This window comes from Diabrotica virgifera, chromosome 6 (assembly GCF_917563875.1).
Source record: "Diabrotica virgifera virgifera chromosome 6, PGI_DIABVI_V3a".
Classification (NCBI taxonomy): domain Eukaryota; kingdom Metazoa; phylum Arthropoda; class Insecta; order Coleoptera; family Chrysomelidae; genus Diabrotica; species Diabrotica virgifera.
In genome coordinates, this window is record NC_065448.1 from 254,673,662 (window position 1) to 254,694,867 (window position 21,206).

The window sequence follows — 21,206 nt, forward strand, 5'->3', positions numbered from 1 at the left end:
CCAAAAGTCCAAAAATATAGGTATATGAAAACTATTTAAAAAGGCAGTATAACTATTAACTAACTTTGTTTCTTTTCACACAAATTTCAAAACGCAACAACCATAAATAATCAAACTACGTACAGCTGTGCCACAGCTGCCATATTGAATAATTTTTGACATGTCATTTGAACATCCAATCAGAACAAAGTTATAATGCGCATGCGCCGGGATCATAGGTTTTAACATATAAAAATTCACCCTCATATCGCCGGTAAAGAAGTATAACTTCAAAAATACAACAAAACATAGAGTAAGAAAACAATATATTAGGTGAACATTGATAGAAATTTTGATGGTAATCAAATTATGTAAATAAAAGTATTACATACTATGTATTTTGGTAGGTTCAAATAGGTAGGTACCTATGATACATTTACAATTATTACGTACCTGTTGCTTTTAAAAACTATTTAAATGTTACTACAATTATAAACTTGTTTGTTTCTGTCCTCACAACAATAAAACTAATATATTATACATTTGTTTACCTTCATATTGAACAAATATTTATTATTGACAGATCATTTCAACACCCAATCAGAGCCCGTATAACGACTAATACCAAACTGTCGGTGTGCGCATGCGCGCAGATCAATATAAATTCACCCTCAATCTCAATCGCGCCTAAAGAAGTATAACTTCAAAAAATATTTAGTAAAGTCCTACACATCTCGTTTTAACATACCATGGTTGGATAAAACGGGATAGGTTCACAATATTTATTTTTTTTTGTATAAAATTATCTAAACAGTATAACTAAGTAGACATATAAGACTGCGAAGCAAAATTTACTCTGGAAAAAACAATATTTTCAATAGTCAGAAACTTAAAAATAGGCGATTTTTATATTTTATTTCAAAATGAAAAACAAGACCATTTATTTAGAACTAGGTATGTATATCAGAACAAAAGTTACATAAAAATATGTTGTTCTTTTCTGCGGTATGAGAACACGCTTCATATCGCTATTTAAAAATTAACAGGCCAACAAATAAATAGGTGGATAAAACGGGACATAAGAAACTGTATCCCATTTTATCCAACTTATAAGTGTCCCGTTTTGTCCAACTCAGACATTTTTCAAAACAAAAATGGCTCCTGTCTGAACGTGAAAGTAAAATTAGATAGACTACACATGAGAATATTCATTAATGAATGCTTAATTAAATGTAATAGTCACCAGAATTATATTTTTATATATGTAGGCAATATAATGTAGAAATCAACGCACTTAAAAGTACAAAGTACCAAAAAAATAGAGTCAAACAATTGTAAACACAACAACTTTTCATCAAATGGTGGCATCGAGGTAAAACGAAGTAAAAACGTTAAAATGACAACTGAGAACAAGTTTTCGTCATTGTCCGATTGATAGCAGCACTAGTTATGTCTCTAGGCTAGGTATCCCGTTTTATCCGACTATCCCGTTTTATCCAACTCTCTCTTCTGATAGGCATATACTTCTATAATATCTTTATTTAGGGAGTTCCTGATTTTATAACCGACAACAAATCAATAACATATTGATACTTTAAGATTAAAGCAACTCTGCACAAAGTATCAATGAATGCCAATTGTAGTTAAAAATTACAACAATGGCTTACTTACTTTTATTTTTTAAGAACAGGTTACAAAAACCATTTTATCAATATGGCTGAAGTTTTAATTGTTTTTCGCCCTTAATAAAAAAAACACATTCCTATAAATTAGTTAGAATAAATGCAGTATACCTGGATGTTATTTTTCCAATGTTACTTAATATACCATAATTTTCATTGGATCGTTATGATCTAGCCTAAAAGTTCTTTAAAAGTATATCAAAAAAGTTTAAAGGTGACGTGAATCTTTATAAAGGGATTTCATTTATGCATAAGACGTTTATTCATAGCAAATGTTTATAAATATAAATCGAATTTTCCTTTAAAGAAATCGAGTGCTTTCATATTCTATCAATCAAATCCGCGCTTATGCGAGTTGACGTCTATATAGATGGAGCATGTACTCCTCCTTTCTGTGTCACATTTGTCTCGCAGCATAATGATGTAGGGGTGATGAGTGTAACCAGTCTATATATCTGCTTGTTCTTCTTACTGATAGAAATCGAATTTCACTTTCAATCTTTTTGCCAGTGTTCGAGTAAAGAGTTTGTATAGGTGGCTGCCTAAGCTAATGAGCCTATAGTTTTCAAGATCTAATTTATCTATCTACATTCAATATAGTTTATATGGGCTCTTTGATGAGCTCTAGAATAACACGACTTTGATATAATGTTCCATAAAAACTTTTCACTATGTTTAATATGCCTGGTCACTCTGAGTCTATATTTCCATTTATGTCTTTAAGTTGAATGATTTTTTGCCATTTTCTATTTTTCTCCTCAACGCTTTCATGCTTTTGTTTTCTTCTATGATTTTTATAATTTTCTTGATCTTGTATTTTCTAATATACTGTCTGACAGCTTTAGATATTTTTTTATTCATGGAGTTTATTTCTTGCGTGTCAAAATATCCTTTATTTTTTAATATTCAACTATATACCATAATTTGTCTCGTTTCTTTACTAATTTTTTCTTTGGGGTTTTCGACTCTATCGTATACTGATTTGATGATTCCTTTTTTGATGTTGACATTGTGATTTTAGTGAAAATTTTATTATCTCTTGGTGTGGGTTGGCACATTTTCTTTGGCACATTAGACCAGGGCGCATCTGTAAAAATATTAGTACATTTGGACGTTGAGAGGTGACTCAATTTTTTTTGCAGAAATTGCTTGAAAATAACTCAAAGAATAATATTTGAGTTATCCTCCCTCTCAAAAAGGTCCGCAACATTGTTTAAATAATCAAAATGTCAAAAAATGAAAGAAAAATTCCATTTTTTTCTTCGTTTTTTGATTATAACTTTAAAAGTATTTATTTCCGAGTAAAGTTACTGACATAAAAGTTGCGTAATTAAATTTCCTACAATACAGAATTAGCTAAAAATTTAAAAAATAGTCATCCTTGTTGCAAAATGGCAATAATTGCGAAAAAACCATACAAAAACAAGTATTTTCATTTTACGTTTTTCAACCATTTATGCTGCTAGACTTAGAACCTTCATATTTCAATGAGAAAAACTTTATGATACAGTAAAATAATACTCTAAATTTAATTAAGATCGGTTTAATAGATTTTGCAAAATAAATTTTGCAATCCAGCTTACACAAAAAATATTCATTTTTTAAAATGTTACAGGACTGCAAATAAAGCAGATAGCAAGTTGAATTCTTTTTGCTTATAGAAGTGTACTGTATCTTTCGTTTGCAATTTGCAAAACTAAAATCGATTAACTACCACGGCGTCAGGAATTTTTTTAAATAAACATTAATTATTGGTGCTACGCGCAGGACACCGGATAGTTTGCTCTGATTGGGCATTCCAATGACCTTTGATAATGATTGATACATTTTAATTTTTATTACATTTCGATATAAATAAATAAATTTGTTTATTGCAAAATAAAAACATATACTCTATCCTATGAAATAACACTTTTTTATCAAAAACTTTCTTTGTTCATATATTTTAACTTAGAGAATAAAAGTTTATTATTTTTAAACATATGCAATAATTGTTTAAACAATTAGTTTGATTTTTGTGGAATTAAAATATTAAAATACAACAAAATATAGAGTAAGAAAATAATAATATATTAGATAAAGATTGAAAGAAATTTTGGTGGAAATCAACTTGTGTGAATCGAACACCGCTGTCCTGCTCGTAGCACCAAAAATTATTGTTTATTTAAAAAATATCCTGACGTCGTAATAATTAATCGATTTTAATTTTTCAAATTGCAAAGGAAAGGTACAGTACACTTCTATAATCAAAAAAAAAAAAACTCAACTTGCTATCTGCTTTATTTTCAGTCCTGCAACATATTAAAAAATTGAATTTTTTTTGCGAAAGCTGGATTGCAAAATAATTTTGCAAAATCTATTAAACCGATTTTAATGAAATTTATAATATTGTTTTACTATATCATAAAATTGTTGCGGGTAAAAAATGAAGGTCCTTAGTTTAGCATAAATGGTTGAAAAAACGTAAAATGCAAATACTTCTTTTTATATGTTTTTTTTTCGCAATTATTGCTATTTTGTAACAAGGGTAACTACATTTTAAATTTTTAACCAATTCTATATTATAGGAAATTTAATTATGCGACTTTTATGACAGTACAACTTTTCTCAGAAATGAACAATTTAAGAGTTATAATCAAAAAACCATTAAAAAAATCGAATTTTCCTTCATATTTTGACATTTCGATTATTTAAACAATGTTCCTGGCCATTTTGAGTGGGAGGATAACTCAAATATTATTATTTGAGTTATTCTCTCAACGTCCATCTCAAAACAGATGCGCCCTGGACTACATCCTGAAAAGGAAGTGAATTGTTTTTATTTTTTCACAGTGAATTTGATTAATTTTTCTTTGCTGCAGATGTCAGTCAGGAATTTGTTGTAATCATGTATTGTGTGTGCACTGTGTTAGTAGCCTCATAAGAGCTGATACATTCAGTTTGGATTTTGGTGTCAATGCATTGTCCCTCTCTAACTTATTTAACTATTACCATTCTTAGCTTTTTTCCAAAGGTGCATTGGTAGAAAATTTCATGATGTGTGTGTTAATGTGTGTTAATAAGTGTTTGAATTTTTGAATTTTTCGCCTCTTAGTTGAACTGGCAACACTGCTCCTGTCGCGAATAAATAAGTCTGTGACTTTTTGAATTTCCCGCCACTTAATTGAAATGGCAACACTGTTCCTGTCAACAAGCAACTCCCACCTGATTCCGGTCTAAATTTGAACAAGGTGCGTCGTTTGTTTGTGTTTGGCAACCCTGGATAGTAGATTACTGTGCGTTTTGAGAAAAAATGGAAAAATTGAATTTTGTGTGCTCCCTAACCATTATCATTGCAAAAAAAACATCACTCAAATCATGGCTAAGCTTGATAAATATTATGAAAACTCTGCACCATCAATGTCACGGTAAAGAAGTGGTTTGCTAAATTTGGTGTGGCCGTACAATTACGGAAGATAACGAACATTCTGGACGCCCAGTTGAGGTATCTACATTCAGAACAATTGAAACATATTTACGATATGGTTTTAGCCGATCGGAGCTTTAAAACAAGAGAGATTGTGGAAGTCATAGGCATCTCAGATACCTCAGTGGTCTCAAGTTAGAATGGTCACTTGGGTATGAGAAAGCTTTCTGCAAGGTGGGTGCAGCGTTTGCTTACAACCGTCCACAAACGCAACCTTGTGACAATTTCGCAGGAAGGTTTGGTGTTGTTCAGGCGCAATATGGACGAGATTTTGCGCCGTTTCTTAACTGTGGAAGAAACCTGGATCCACCATAATACATCGGAGACCAAACAACAATCAAAACACTGGATTTCTCCTGGTGAATCGGCACCAAAGAAGGCAACTGTGGGTTGTCAGCAAATAAAGTCATAGCGACCGTTTTTTTTTGGAATGCACTCCATATGATCCGAAATAACTACCTCCAAAACAGGAAAACAATCAATGGTGAATATTATAACAACTTATGGGGTCAGTTTAGTTAAAAAACGACCGAATTTGACCAAGAAAAAAATTATATTCCAACATGGCAATACAATAGTGCACATAATATGTGCAGTTTCCATGACAAAAATCTATAAATTAGACTACGAGTTGCTCCCTCATCCACTCCTTTCTCCAGATTTAGCCCTTAGTAACTATTTCTTGTTGGCAAACTTAAAAAAATGGTTCGGCATGGGATTCGACTCCATCCACGAACTCATCTCAGAGATAATGCCAATTTTGATGACGTCGACAAATAAATTTTTTCAGAAAGGATAAAAAATTGGAGAAACGATTTTAATTAATTGTTTAATTTATATTCTTTTTGAACATTATTCGGGGTAAGATACTTGTTCCATTCTTTTCATCATATGATACTTTAATAATTATTTTGTGTTTAATAAAAAATATAATACGATTTATTGCAGATGAATAATTTTTTACTTTCAAGCCCCAATCAATATTTACCATAAGCAATTGCGCTTGATTTTACGTAGCTTCTAGCTAATTTCAGTCAATGTCAAAATTTGACCGACATAACGCAAATTAATTAATGTGGGAAATTACTTGCAACTGAGCTAAAGGAATATAGTACATACATCTATTATTAAATAATTTTAACCTAAATTTTATATCTATAATTTTACCCGAAGTAAATAAAATTTTTTGCTCTCGTCGAATAGTCCAGCGATTGACGGATATCTCAATGATCAAACATTGAAAAGAATGAATTAAAAGAAATTTATTGTAGATTTTTTTATCAAATTAATATTTTTGAATTATTTATCGATTAATTTCCTCTATTTTCTTCCAAGTAACTTTTTGTACTTTAAAGGCAAAAAAGTTCGACCAGTACATATTGCCAGTTCTGACATACGGAACTGAAACTTGGGCTTTTAACAAGAGCGTAGTCCACAAACTTTAAGTGACCCAGAGAGCTATGGAACGGAGAATGCTCAACATTAAATTCAGTGATCGCAAGTCCAATGAAGAGAAAAAAGACGATCAAAAGTGACATGTCATCCAGAAGATTGCCATGTTAAAATGGAACTGGGCAGGATATATAGGAAGAATGGAAGACAATCGTTGGACAAAGTGAATTCTCGAGTGGCGACCTTCTTCTTTTTAATACAATAAAGTGCGTGGCGACTATCTCATTACTAAGGTTCTGTTCTTGGGGCGTGATACAACTCGCCTGTGTTGTGTATTCCTGCCCATACCTATTCCTTAACCAGGAAAGTCGTTTGCGGCTGGCTCCACTTCTACCTTCGATCTTCCCTTGTAGGATTAACTGTGGTATTTCATATTTTGCTCCTCTTAATATGTGCCTGAGGTAACTGATCTTGTAATGAACTTTTTGTACCAGTTTAAATGAAATCCAAACTTTTAAGACCAAACAAAAGAAAACATTTGTATGTGTATTATATCTTATTTTATAAACGTTTTGTATAGCTATGTTCAAAATAATTTAACTTACCTCATGTTAACCGGTAGAAATTTTCTTAACATCGGCAGATCTGTAACAAGAAAATAATAATATTTAAATTTAAAATTAAAAACCTTATATACATAATGTAAAGGTATAAAGGGCATAGGCGCAATATGCCGCCTGTCAAAATGTTCAATGTGTTTTAAATGTATTCATTTTTTTCGAATTCTGTGAAAACTAATAAATATTTTTGAAAAATTTAAACGCAGAATAAAAGATTGCAGTATTACCGAGGGCCGAAAGTCCCTTAGAATAATCAAAAAGTTCGTGTTGAAGGAGATATTCGAAATTACTAGCCACGCTTAACTTTCTCTTTTTTTTCACCCCTGTAACTTATTAAAATAAACACAATAGAAGTTTTCAGGGACTTTCGGCCCTCGGAAATAATGTAATTTTTCATTCTGCGTTTAAATTTTTCGAAAATACTTATAGTATGGTATAGTTAGACCCAAACCCAGACATCCAAAGTGAAAGTTATCCTCCAACACCAAATTTTTCTATATGGTCCAAATAATGTTGAGAAAAAAGTCACACCATTTTTAGCGTCGGGTTTGGGGGGGAGAGGGGGGAGAAATCTGCAAATTCGTAGTTTTTTTTGGTTTTTCGTCAATATTTCTAAAACTAAGCGGTTTAGCATGAACAACCCTCTGCACAAAATTGTTCTACATTAAATTTGAAATAAAAAAGGCCCGATTCATAACCCTTTTAAAATGAAAGGTTCCAAAGTTACGGAGGTAGTATAGTATAATTGGTCCAAAAAAGGCCTAACCCAGACATCCAAAGTAAAAGTTTTCCTTCAACACCAAATTGTTCTATATGGTCCACATATTGTTCAGTAAAAAGTTACACCATTTTGAGCGTCCGGTTTTGGAGGGAGATGGGGGAGAATTCGGTAAATTAGTAGTTTTTTTTAAGTTTTTCGTCAATATTTCTAAAACTGTGCTTTAGCGTAAGGAATGTTCTATAGAAAAATGTTCTACATAAAATTTAAAACAAAAAAGTTTCTATAAATAATTGTTATAAAATCAACGGTTCCAGAGTTACCGAGGGTGAAATGTGAAGGTTTTCGATACTTTTTATATTTACCGATTTCTCCCCCCTCCCTCCCCCCCCAAACCCGACGCTCAAAATGGTGTGACTTTTTCCTGAACATTATGTGGACCATATAGAACAATTTGGTGTTGGAGGATAACTTTCACTTTGGATGTCTGGGTTTTTGGTATATTTATATCATAAATATTGCCCAAAAAATATAAAAAGTATCGAAAACCTCGACTTTTCACCCACCGTAACTCTGAAACCGTTGATTTTATAACAATTATTTATAGAACATTTTTTGTTTTAAATTTCTAGTAAAATATTTTTATATATAACTTTGTTTACGATAAAGCATAGTTTTAGAAATATTGACGAAAAACTTAAAAAAACTACTAATTTACCGGCTTCTCTCCCATCTCCCTCCCAAACCGGACGCTCAAAATGGTGTAACTTTTTACTGAACAATATGTGGACCATATAGAACATTTTGGTGTTGGAGGAAAACTTTTAATTTGGATGTTTGGGTTAGGCCTTTTTTGGACAAGTTATACTATACTACCTCCGTAACTTTGGAACCATTGATTTTAGAAAGATTATGCATAGGGCCTTTTTTATTTCAAATTTAATGTAAAACAATTTTGGATAGAGGGTTGTTCATGCTAAACCGCATAGTTTTAGAAATATTGGCGAAAAACTTAAAAAACTACGAATTTACCGATTTCTCCCCCCTCTCCCTCCCAAACCCGAAAATACTATTATTAGTTTTCTCAGGATTCGAAAAAAAATGGATACATTTAAAACATATTGAAAATTTTGACAGGCGATATTTTGCGCTTAACGAAATAAATTTTTATAACATATAGATAATTTTTCGTCTGTTTTTCTTGAATAAAGATTCTTCTGAGTTAACGCGGAATATACATAGCTTAATACTATTTAGTACTCAAATCTAGATATCTGGAACAATGTCTATTTTACACATAATTTATTATTTCCATTATTTTCTTTTTACATAATGTATTGTGTGAATTTACATTAAATGCATTCTTAGTAGATTTTTATCATAAATTGACACAGCATTCAATATTAACTACAAGATCTTGGATATCTTCAAAGACGAGGTTTTAAAAATATCTTAAATAATATATATTCGTAGTTCAAAACGTTTTCTATACTATTTATAGAGTGCTTATTGAGGATGTATTTTAAAACTGATTTGCAAGTCAAAAATTTCAACTCTAAAGTATTCGTTATATCGTATCTACAAAAAATATATCACATATTTATATATTTTAAAAGTTGGATTTAAGTTAATCTCTGAAACCTACAATATATCACACTTGCTTTGGATTTTTTTTTATAAGTACTTATAGTGTGTCATAATAATTCCTGCCTCTTTTTGTTTTTGTACAGATATAACTGTCTGTTTTTTCAATGTGCCTCCAATAAGTTGTGGTTGCATCGTTTTCGTGGTCTTCCCACTAACCCTCTTCCTATTGGAGAACCGTCTCTGACCGTCCTTACTACTCTATTTGTTGTCATTCGGCTTATGTGGTCATTCCATTCTACTCTTCTGTTTCTTACCCAGTTATTATTGCCGTCCACCTTGCATCTCCGTCGCATATCTGTACTTCTGGCTCTTTCCCATAGAGTCTTACCATCGATTTTTGGAAGGGTTTTCATCTCTGCTGTTTCTAGCTTTTTTTGTCCTTTCTGTATCAGGTTGTGTTTCTGCTGCGTATATATAATTATTGGTCTGATGATTGTTTTCTAAATTCTGCTTTTTATTTCTTTTTCGATATTTTTATTTCTACATCCTATGTCATTCAGGCAACCTGCGGCTCTGTTTGCTCTATTCACTTGATCTTTCACTTCTGTTTTGAGCTTTTTGTAGCTAGAGAGTATGATGCCTAGGTATTTAAACTCTATGACTTGTTCTATTACCTGACCTTCCAGCTCTAATTTACATCTAATTAGATTTGCTGTTATAACCATGCATTTGCAATGTGTAAAAAGATGGTCTATGGCTTTTAATTTCACGTTATCCCCTGAGAAATCTAGCATCACCTTTTTCACTAGACATAGGTTAAGTTCCCCTACCAGTATAAATTTAAGTAATGTTGATATTAATGTATCCTCTCACCATAAGTATCTGGGCGTGGTTTTGGACAAAAAACTAACCTGGACACTCCATGTGAATCACATTATCAACAAATGCGAAAAAGGTTTAAACATGCTTCGTTGCATATGTAAAGCTAGATGGGGTGCCGACCCAAAGATAGCATTAATGTTCTATAAATCGTATATTCGGTCAATCATTGATTATGGATGCTTTTTATATGGTTCATCGTCAAAATCTAATTTATCAAAAATCGATCATATTCAGTATAAGGCAATACGTATATGTATTAGTGCGTTTAAGTCAACGCCATGTGCTGCAATTCTAGCAGAAGCGCAGGAACCTCCTCTAAACCTTAGAAGAGAATTCTTGTCTAATAAGTTTCTATTAAAGACCAGGACTTTAGACTCACATAAATTATTAAGTAAAATTAACAGTCTCACTGAATATAACTTAACAAATTCTTATTGGAGAATTAAAACTTCTCCCCCTCTTACAGATGCTTATCTAGAAACTAACAACTTTAGCATTAACACTAAACAAATATTACCCATATATAACCTTTCTATTGAGGAAATCGCAATCTTTCCAAAGATCATAAAACCTACATACAGAAACTTACCATGCCAAAACAATAAAATTGTAAAATTAATCTTATCTGAATTTTCTAATTATAAATACATCTATACAGATGGTTCAAAAACATGTAATAGTGTAGGTAGCGCTTATTATGTTTCTAATATAAAAAGTGGTAATTCTTTTAGACTACCTAAATGTACATCTATCTTCACTGCCGAACTTTATGCTATTGAAAGAGCCCTAACTTACGCGGTTGAACAGAACTTTGGAGACACGGTTATACTATCAGATTCTTTATCTGCTCTTGAGGCAATATCGCAACCAATAACCAAAAAACACAACAATGAGTTGTTATGCCATATTAGAAAGACAATCACTCGATTTAAAAATAATAGCAGTGACTTGGTCTTTATCTGGGTAAAAGGACATGCCGGAATCAAAGAAAATGAGATAGTGGATGAAATGGCAAAGAATTCAGCAACTTTAAATGAAATAGTAGATTTAACAATCTCCAGCGATTACATTCCCGAATTGCATAAAAAATTAAGAAAAAAATGGGAAACTATTTGGCTTAAGTTTGTACAAACTTCGAGGAATCCATACACTAACATACACCCACAACTTCCGCAAAATATCCCACATATATTTGATTATCACGTTACTCGATTTTATTCCACATCCCTAAGTCGCTTAAGATTAAACCATGGCAATTTTCCTGCACATTTAGCTAAAATAGGAATGCGTATCAACTCTCTCTGTTCATGTGATAACTACTCTACTGCAGATTTAAATCATATAATCTTTAATTGTGAACTTAATAAAAACCATACGAAAGCACTAATTGCTAGACTTCAGGAGCGGAATGTAAGTTTACCGCTGAATATTTCACATCTACTAAGCTTCAATACCAAAACTATTAATGATATTATCATACAATTTCTTAAAGATTCTAAAATAAAAATTTAATATGACATCTTCAATCTTCAACTTTCAAATATCTGTGGCAAAAAGTTTATCTAATGCCATCCCCTCTTTGTGAACACACACACACAACCATGCATTTGGTCTGTTTTGGGTTTTCTAGCCGTTATATTAAATTGGTGCAACATACATTGTAAATGCTCTTCACTTTGAAATGTGCACTAGTATAGCGTCGTCTGCATATCAGATTATTTTAAGTTGTTTTTCTCCCATTTAGTATCCTTTATTAGTTCTTACTTTTTTATTATTTCGCCTATAAGCAGGTTCAACAATAAGAGGACTCAGGGAATCTTCTGTGTGATATAAGCGAGAAATCCGATCTCGTGTGTTTTTCGTAAACTTTACGACAGCGCACCCGCTTGAAGGCTAAGGAAATGTATCTTCTTCCTGTGGTGCTTTCTCCTTTAGTGGAGGTAAGCGACTACACTGGCAAATCTGTCTCTGTCCAATGCGGCTCTAAACAAAGATGTTGAATCAAGGCCGGTTCAGTCTCTGATATTTCTAAGCGATGAAATCTGGCGCCTACCCGGACCCCGTTTTCCCTCAATCTTACCCTGCATGATCAGTTGCGCGTGTCCCGGGTAGCTAACTTTTCTGACTTTAATGATTTCAGCAGTTTCCTTTCTGTACCTATTCTCCTCAGAGCATCTTCGTTGGTGGTATGGGTTGTCCAAGGTATTTTCAAGATTCTTCTATAAAGCCAGAGTTCTAAGGCTTCTAACTTGTTCGTGTTGTGTTGAGTGTCCAGGCCTCCGTTCCGTACAAAAGTATTGACCATAGCAATGCAGAAAACTACATCTAAGGCTGATACTAATGCTACTGTTACAAAATAAGCTTTTCATTTTGATAAACCCCTGTCGGGCTATCTCTATTCTCGCCCTTACTTCTTGTTTATAATCAAGTTGATTGTTGAACCAGTAACCAAGATATTTGTATTGGCTCACGTATTCAAGCTGTTGGTGTTTCACATATATTGGAAGAGGTAAATTTTTGTTTCTTGATATTTTCATAACTTTGGTTTTCGCACTATTGATCTTTATCCCCATTTGTTCACAACTCTCACTAACCCTATCCAAAAGTATCTGCAGACTATGGTCCGAATCAGTCATTAATACCGTGTCATCTGCATAGCGGATGTTATTTACTCTTTGGCCGTTTATCCTGATTCATTCTAAAGAGTGCGATAAAGCGTTCGCAAATATTACCTCAGAGTAGACGTTAAAGAGTATGGGTGATAACACACAACCCTGTCTAACACCTCGTTGTATTTCAATTGGCCTCGACGTGTTACCATTGGTCTTTATGATTCCAATAAATAGCCTCTATAATTTTAGAATCTCTTTTGTCGACTCCGATGTCGTTCAATCTTTCTATTAAGATCTTGTGCTTCACCCTATCGAACGCTTTCTCAAAATCTATAAAACAGACAAAAATATCTGCTTGCTGATCTTTGCATCTTTGTGCGAGAGTTTGAAGACAGAATATTGCTTCTCGTTTCCCCATACCTTTTCTGAAGCCAAATTGTTCTTGGCCGGTGACCTCGTCACATGTTTTATATATTCTGTTCTGTATGATTCGCAAGAAAAGCTTCAGAATATTATTTAATAGACTTATAAGGCGGAAGTCCTGACCATTTTGCGTTCTTCTTTTTGGGCAGTGGTATGAAGACGGATTCGAGCCATATTTTAGGGGTCGCCCCTGTATTGTAAACATTATTAAATAGTCCAAGAAGAAGGCCTAAGTTTTCCTCGTTGATTAACTTTAATGGCTCAGCTGGTATTTCATCTTTTGTACAGATTTATTGTTTTTTAGTTGACGTAGAGCATATTCCAATTCGGACTTTAGTATTGGAGGACCTTCATCGTTTTCTTTATTTAATGTAGAAGGTTATTTGATATCATAGAAGAGTTCCTTTATATAGTCTTCCCACTTGTTTATTTGTTCTTCAGGGCTTGAAATCAGTTCGCCTTCTGCGTTGATTAGATTATTTGGTCCTTGTGAGTATGTCGTGCCTGTGAATTCCTTGAGTTTGTTATGAAGATGGAAGTCATCATGTTTTTTTATATAAGTTTTCGATCTCTTCACATTGTTCCATTATCCATGTTTCTTTTGCAATTTTTATTTTTTGTTTAGTGGTTCTATTTATTGCTTTGTATATTGTTTTGTGCTGTTTGCATTTTCTTCTTTAATCCATTAAATCCAATATTTCCTCTGTCATCCATCTTTGCTTTCGTGGTCGTTGTTCTGTTATCATTTCGGTTGCTGTTGCAAGGGCGTGTCTGATTTCCTCCCAGTTTTGTTCTATATCTTGTGCTCTGTCTTCTTTGTTGGTAATTTTTTAAATTTGTTGTTCAGCTGCTTTTTTGTTTTTTCATCATTGAGTTGTTCGGATATGCCTCTAATAGTCTAATAAGGAAATGTATAACTGGTAATATTTAGTTAAAATTTCTGAATATATTTACTTTTAAAATGCACTCCTGAATAATTATTCAAAGCATTTTTGGTAATGTCGCAAGAAACACTACAAATATAAGATTAATGAGTAGAAAGTTTAAACTCGTAATCGTTAGTTACTCCAGCAGCACTCCGAATATCAAAGTTCGCTTGCTTCATTCTCCTCTCCTCCATCCACGGCATCCATAAATTTGTCAGCTGGCAGTTGCACTACCTCGTTTAATTATCTCAACTAAATCTGACAACAAAACTATTCTCAAAACCACTGGAGTACATAAACGAACGAACGGACGCGACGGAGAGTTAAACCGGCAACGAAAAACAAAACTTTCGTGAATGGCCGAAGAGTGGTGAATAGCAGTTGCGGGACAAGCCCACTTTGTTTCCATGCCAAGATATGTTTTAATTAGTTAGTAGTAGAGTAAAAATAACAGTTCCGAACACATCCTGCCGTTGTGTGAGGTTGTTAACACATGTTTTTTGTCAATATATTGTTACGCTCTGTATTTCTCTCTGTTATGAGATTAATCAGCAAATTCTTATTTTGATTAATTACGTAAGTATTTTAATGATTACTTATGTAAAACAAAACCAAAATTAAATTAAATTTTCTAATAAATTTTATTCTTAGGGCTATTTTAATTTTAATGCATTACCTTCGGTTTGTGTCTTCTAGTATCTCTAGTTGCTTACTTCATCCAGGGACAAAACAGGGAAATTAAACACATTCGATGTCATATAAATGTTACAAATATTTTTTATTTATCCAATATACCATAAAAATAAGATCTAAAAATTATACTAAAATTCTTTTCTGTTGCAACCTTTTTTCATCTAACAAATTAAGAGGAAACAGTAGCGATCAACAGGTAGCAAAAACGCGTTCCGAGATTGCGGCTGTTTTTTGAATATTTTTTCGAGATATTTGGCACACTTATTCGTAATATAATAAAGAATAGCGGTACAGAGCCCAATTTGAAAAATATATTGTATTTACCCCGTTTTTTAATATTGTATTTAATTACAGAGTAATTTCCACATATTGGGGCGGATGTAATTTCGGCCGGAAAAAGGGCAGGTACTAAAAGCCGGTAGGTAAATTCGGCCGGAGGTTTTAAGTTGCTTCCTTATCTCATAGGTATTCTCGGCCGCAAATCAAATAAAATAACAGAATGCTTAATATTAAAATATTTCTTTATTTCAATAAAATTATTACATCAACTTATTTCTATAACTTAAGTTCTCAACAGGGTGTCTAAGTTTTATTTACTTCTTATTCGTTTTGAACCGAAATTTTGCTAATTTTAAAAAATTAATATATTATATTATATTTACACAGTACAATTTTCAAAGGAGGAAGACCTAACGCTTCGTCAAAACCTAACTTTCGGGTATTAGAGTGTAGAGTACCCCAGGAGTGTAATTACCAATAGTTTAATCTCATCGTAAACATCAACCCCTCGGCCGAAATTACCCCTGTCATAAATGGTACCCCTTGATTTATGCAGGTAGGCCAAGGGATTACCGGCCGAAATTACGCCCGCCGAAAAAACGAGCCTGTACCGCCATTAAGAAGAACAAAAAAATACACTTTCTTAAAATAAACTTTTTTATCCGATGCCTAGATTTTGTGTCATTTTGGAACTACCAAAATTTTTTATTTCATTAGTAGTTCCAAAATGACACAAAATCTAGGCATCGGATAAAAAAGTTTATTTGAAAAAAGTGTATTTTTTGTTCTTCTTAATGGCGGTACAGGCTCGTTTTTTTAATATTGTATTTAATTACAGAGTAATTTCCACATATTTTAATATTTTTCAAAATGGCCTCTGTACCGCCATTCTTTATTATATTAAGAATGCGTGTGCCAAATATCTCGAAAAAATATTCAAAATTACAGCCGCAATCTTGGAACGCGTTTTCGCTACCTGTTGATCGCTACTATTTCCTCTTAAGCTTTAATTCTGATATCTCCCTTGTTTTAACAAAATTTTTATTTAAATACTTCGTTAGACTATTCTGACAAAAATACTAAAATTTACTTTTCTCCTTTTGAATTGATTACTTACCTCTTCTTTAAATTTTGGAATGACTAAATTATGCTATAGAAATGCTCAATACAAAAATAAACAAATATGGTGTGGATATAAAACAAACTCTCTCCGTTTCACAAAAATTCTGACTAACCTTTTTGTTTCTTCTTTGCTTCTTCTTCCTGGATTTCGTAGTCTTCGATTCTCCCACACGTGCTCCTAGGATGTAGCGAAAGGTCCTTCTCGTACAAACTGCTTCACCAACAAACAAACAACGGGACTCGCTCGAAATCTCTATTCAGTTTTCTCTCTACTCGATATCTTGTGCAAATTGATACCCACCGGCTACTCGTTCCAGACAGAAAACAGGAATCTCCTCGGACTCAAGGAAAATTAACTTCTCAACTCGGTCAAAGATTTCGTTTCACCACAATTCTGCTCGCAAAGGCCAATTTCACCACTTTACACCGACTTCTCACTTTTTAAAAACTGGACTGTACTCTCCAGATATTCATTACACAACGGTCATTTTTTCTCTCCTTAAAATCAGACTCAACACTCTCATCCCTTCCATCCATCAATCTCCGCCAATCACAAACATCCTCGCTACCCACTACATCCGTATTTTCATTTCTTAAGAACCAATTTATTTTGTATACATCTTTTCAATTTTGTTAAGTTCTAGGAGACGCCAAATTACTTTCGTTGTTTCAAAATGCTAAACAAAAAGCCTTATATTCTAAACTTAATAAATTTGGTTACTGTCTCTTATTCTCCGAATTATTTACAAATGTCCTATTGTTGATTTCAAAGCGAAATGAAAAGTACTTTCTAATCTTATCACACAATTGTTTAAATCCGTTCCGAGACCCATTAACAAACCACCTTTAACGATTTCACTTTCCGCGAAAACACTGATTACTAACTAAATTATAATATTTACAATTTTTGGTCATATACAAAGCGATAAAAATCTATGATCTCGTGGTCTCTGATATAAATTTATTTATTAAATTTTTCCCATAAAAATGATACAACAATATGTAAGAACGAGTTGCGAAATTACCCAGCACCATTAAATGTGCGGAATATTTTTTACTTTATTATATGACATTAATTGCATACGAGAAATTAGTTGGTTATTTTTGGTGGCTCAGCTTGTGATCAACCAGTTCTAAACAGTGATGATGATATTTTAAATATCGAAAACTTTCTGTGATGTAGCCCTTAAAGAGGTTTTAATAAATTGTATATATTTCATAAGGGATTTTTCAATTAATTTTCTTTCAAATCCCTTTGTTTTTGGTTTTCTTATATATTTTTAGTTCACAAAAAGGCATAAGGGATAAAATTGCTATTGAACTTCGTATAGTCCAAAAAGCCACTGCGCATTCGCTAGGAAAAATATTCTGATTCGGATTTTTTGCACAATCTTACTCAAAAAGGACTCCTTTTAACAAATTTGCATGTTGCCAGGACCAACAGGTGGTCAAAAATTTTTTAAACGTTTTTTTTTGTTTTGTTCCTAAAATTATTTTTTAAAGTTTTTTTAGGTTTTTTGGATCATTCCAAACAGAAAAGGTCTTTGGTGACTTTTCTCTAAAAATGATCATTTTTGACATATTTAAGCTATTAAAAATTGAAAAATTGCGAAATCGGCCATTTTTAACCCTCAAATTTTTAACCCTCAAAGACTATGTGAAAAACTGTAAATTTGAATGTTGCCAAGGTAGATAGATATTCTTTAATCATCGTCTGATGAAATCCCTAAGAGTTTTTTGCAATACAATATTCAAAATTCCTTTGTTTTTTAATTGCTAATCAAGCGTGCGCGACACTATTTTCCACCGACAGTATGGTGCAAATGAAAGGAATAAATTCGTTATTTCGTAAACCGGCGACTTTAAGGAAAAATCCCGAAACAGGTCGATTTTTATTTTTAAGTTATGATATTGTGACATATATGGTATACTATTGACGTCATCCATCTGGACGTGATGACGTAATCGATGATTTTTTAAATAATAATAGGGGTCGTGTGCTAGCTCATTTGAAAGGTTATCCAATTCTCTATTCAGTAATATAAACATTTATATAATTATTTATACAGGGAGTCCAAAAAATTTTTATTAAATTAAACTATTTGACAAAAAAAGAAGTAGAAAGACAAAAAGTACAAATAATTATGTAAATGTTTAGATTACTGAATACAGAATTAAGGAATCTTTCAAATGAGCTACCACACGACCCCTATTCTTATTTAAAAAAATCATCGATTACGTCATCACGCCCAGACGGATGATGTCACTAGTATACCATATATGCCACAATATCATAACTTAAAAATAAAAATCGACCTGTTTCGGGATTTTTCCTTAAAGTCGCCGGTTTACGAAATAACGAATTTATTTCTTTCATTTGCACCATACTGTCACTGGAAAATAGTGTCGCGCACGCTTGATTAGCAATTAAAAAACAAAGTAGTTTCGAATATTGTATTGCAAGAAACCTTTCGGGATTTCATCAATCGACGTTTAAAGAATATCTGTCTACCTTGGCAACACTCAAATTTTCATTTTTTCACATAGTTTTTGAGGGTTAAAAATGGTCGATTTCGCAATTTTTCAATTTTTAATCGCTTATATGTCAAAAACTATCATTTTTAGAGAAAAGTCACTAAAGACCTTTTCTGTTTGTAATGATTAAAGAAACCTAAAAAATTTTTTTCCATGCAAAAAAATAATTTTAGGAAAAAAACAAAAAAAAACGTTTAAAAAATGTTTGACCACCTTTTGGTTCTGGCAACATGCAAATTTGTTAAAAGGAGTCCTTTTTGAGTAAGATTGTGCAAAAAATCCGAATCAGAATATTTTTCCTAGCGGATGCGCAGTGGCTTTCTGGACTAGTAGTGGAATCCGACGGTCTATATTTAGAACTAATCTTGTTGTGACATTTGTACTGCGTGTGAATACGCACAAAGTTGTATCCACTTATTACCTATCGTAAACAAATATATCTGGCGTTTATTTATTATTTACGTTTAAAAGAAGATCTAAAGAGATTTGCCAGGTAAAAAAAATATAAAAAATCATTTCCCAAGGAAAAACGATGGTACATTCTCTAGAGGTTATGAAATTTGAGCTGACTTGTTGAAACATAACTTTATAGCTAATACATAATGCAGTGGTATTACGATCCCGTACACAAATATAACGAAACAAATAAGGCAGAAAAGAGTAGTAATAAAATATGAGATCTGGCTCTTTATGAATATTTTATTTTCATTCAGTCATACAGCACGCAATTTTTAAAAAATGTTTTTTACGCTCGAACAATCTCACGTTTCTGGATTCCGAATACCCCCAAGCCATTATTCGGAATTAACTTTTTATTTTTCGATTTTTATGATAGAATGAATAAAATTTTTATTTCCATTTATAAGGAATCAATACCTTTACTCTCCTGTATCTGTAAATTTTCTCTTTTATGTGGCCGTTATTATAAGTTAGGCAATATGAACACTTTCTTGTTATATAGGTCAATATGCCTTTTACTTCTTAAATTTCGTATTTAAATGAGCATTTTAGGTAATCTATTTTAACTGCTGACACTTTTTATCTCTTTTTATTATTCAGTTGTCAGCATGTTAGTATAGGTTCAACAATTTATTATTTATTTATTAAGCTCAACAGGACTTGCAGGCGTAAGGCCTACAAACCTTCACGTTTACATGTCTGAGTACATTTTATATATTTTTTTTTTAAATATAATTTGTATATAACAAGTCTTATAAATTCTATTTAATTTCACTTCAGTCTTTCGATACACTCCTTCACCAAATCCTTCTATCTCTTCTAACTTACGTCCAATGTTAGTTCTTTCCATCTATCAATGTTAATATTCTTCAGGTCTTCGTACATACTGTCCTTCTATCCTTTTCTTGGCATGCCTTTCCTTCTCCCTTGTATTGGTCTTCGTGGGATCACCATTTTTGGCATTCTTTCACTTGCTTTGATTGTCGTCGTTATCGTTGGGTATTTGTACAGTTCTACAAAATCTTTATCGGTTCTTCTTCTCCACTGACCATCTATTTTTTCACCTCCATATATTGCTCTTTGCACTTTTCTGTCCCATCTTTTTAAAAAGTCTGTTTCTAACTTTTACAGCATATAAAGAAATACGGGGTTACTACCCTGGTGATGGGGTAATTAATTGGAGGCACTATTTGTTCATAACATCTATTTACTTATTCAACACTACTAAACATACCAGTAACCAGCTGGTGAGCTTGAGGTCTGAATATCGAATGATGAATAATGAATCACGAATAACGAATGATAAAAATACTTTTAAATATTGTTATTTAGATTGTTGACACGACTCGACCGTGAAATATTAATAATATCGAATAGCTGACAAAGCGTTCTTAAAAACTAGTGGACTATGTTGGGCACGGTGTCACCTAATTATTTTACAACAACCGGCGATGCTGTTTGTTTTTAAGATGTTTAAAAATTAAATGAATATGAGTTGAAAGTGTTCTCAATGAAAATGTTGAAAATGTATTCATTTTTGATTTACATTTACTCTGATTGGAGTACGAAGGGAACCATTCTCGTTGGAACTTTACCGCGCTAAGCAGATGGGACGTGAATTGTAAATTGTAGAATTCCCTCATCTTCCTTAGTCTCAGCATCCGTATGGCTTGTATATTGTAGAAGCCTCGGAGGTGTAACCAGAGAAGGTTCCCATTGTTTTCATTCTGGTGGGGTGTAGAATAGCATTATGTTGTTTTATATGCCATTAGAGTGAAAACTAGTCTTGTTGTAGCAGTTGCCGCTAGGGCATCTATTCCATTTCGTTCGT

The 21,206-nt window shown here is 32.6% G+C and overlaps 1 protein-coding gene across 1 annotated transcript in view; it reads right to left on the reverse strand.

Annotated features, from left to right (window-relative positions):
• The window catches only part of LOC114327337 (uncharacterized), a 757,805-nt gene that overhangs the window by 461,777 nt on the left and 274,822 nt on the right, over positions 1–21,206 (reverse strand). Inside the window, exon 2 of the mRNA XM_028275925.2 lies at positions 7,125–7,164. The gene's annotated coding sequence lies outside the window, so the exon portion shown is untranslated. The remainder of the gene's footprint in view (positions 1–7,124; positions 7,165–21,206) is intronic.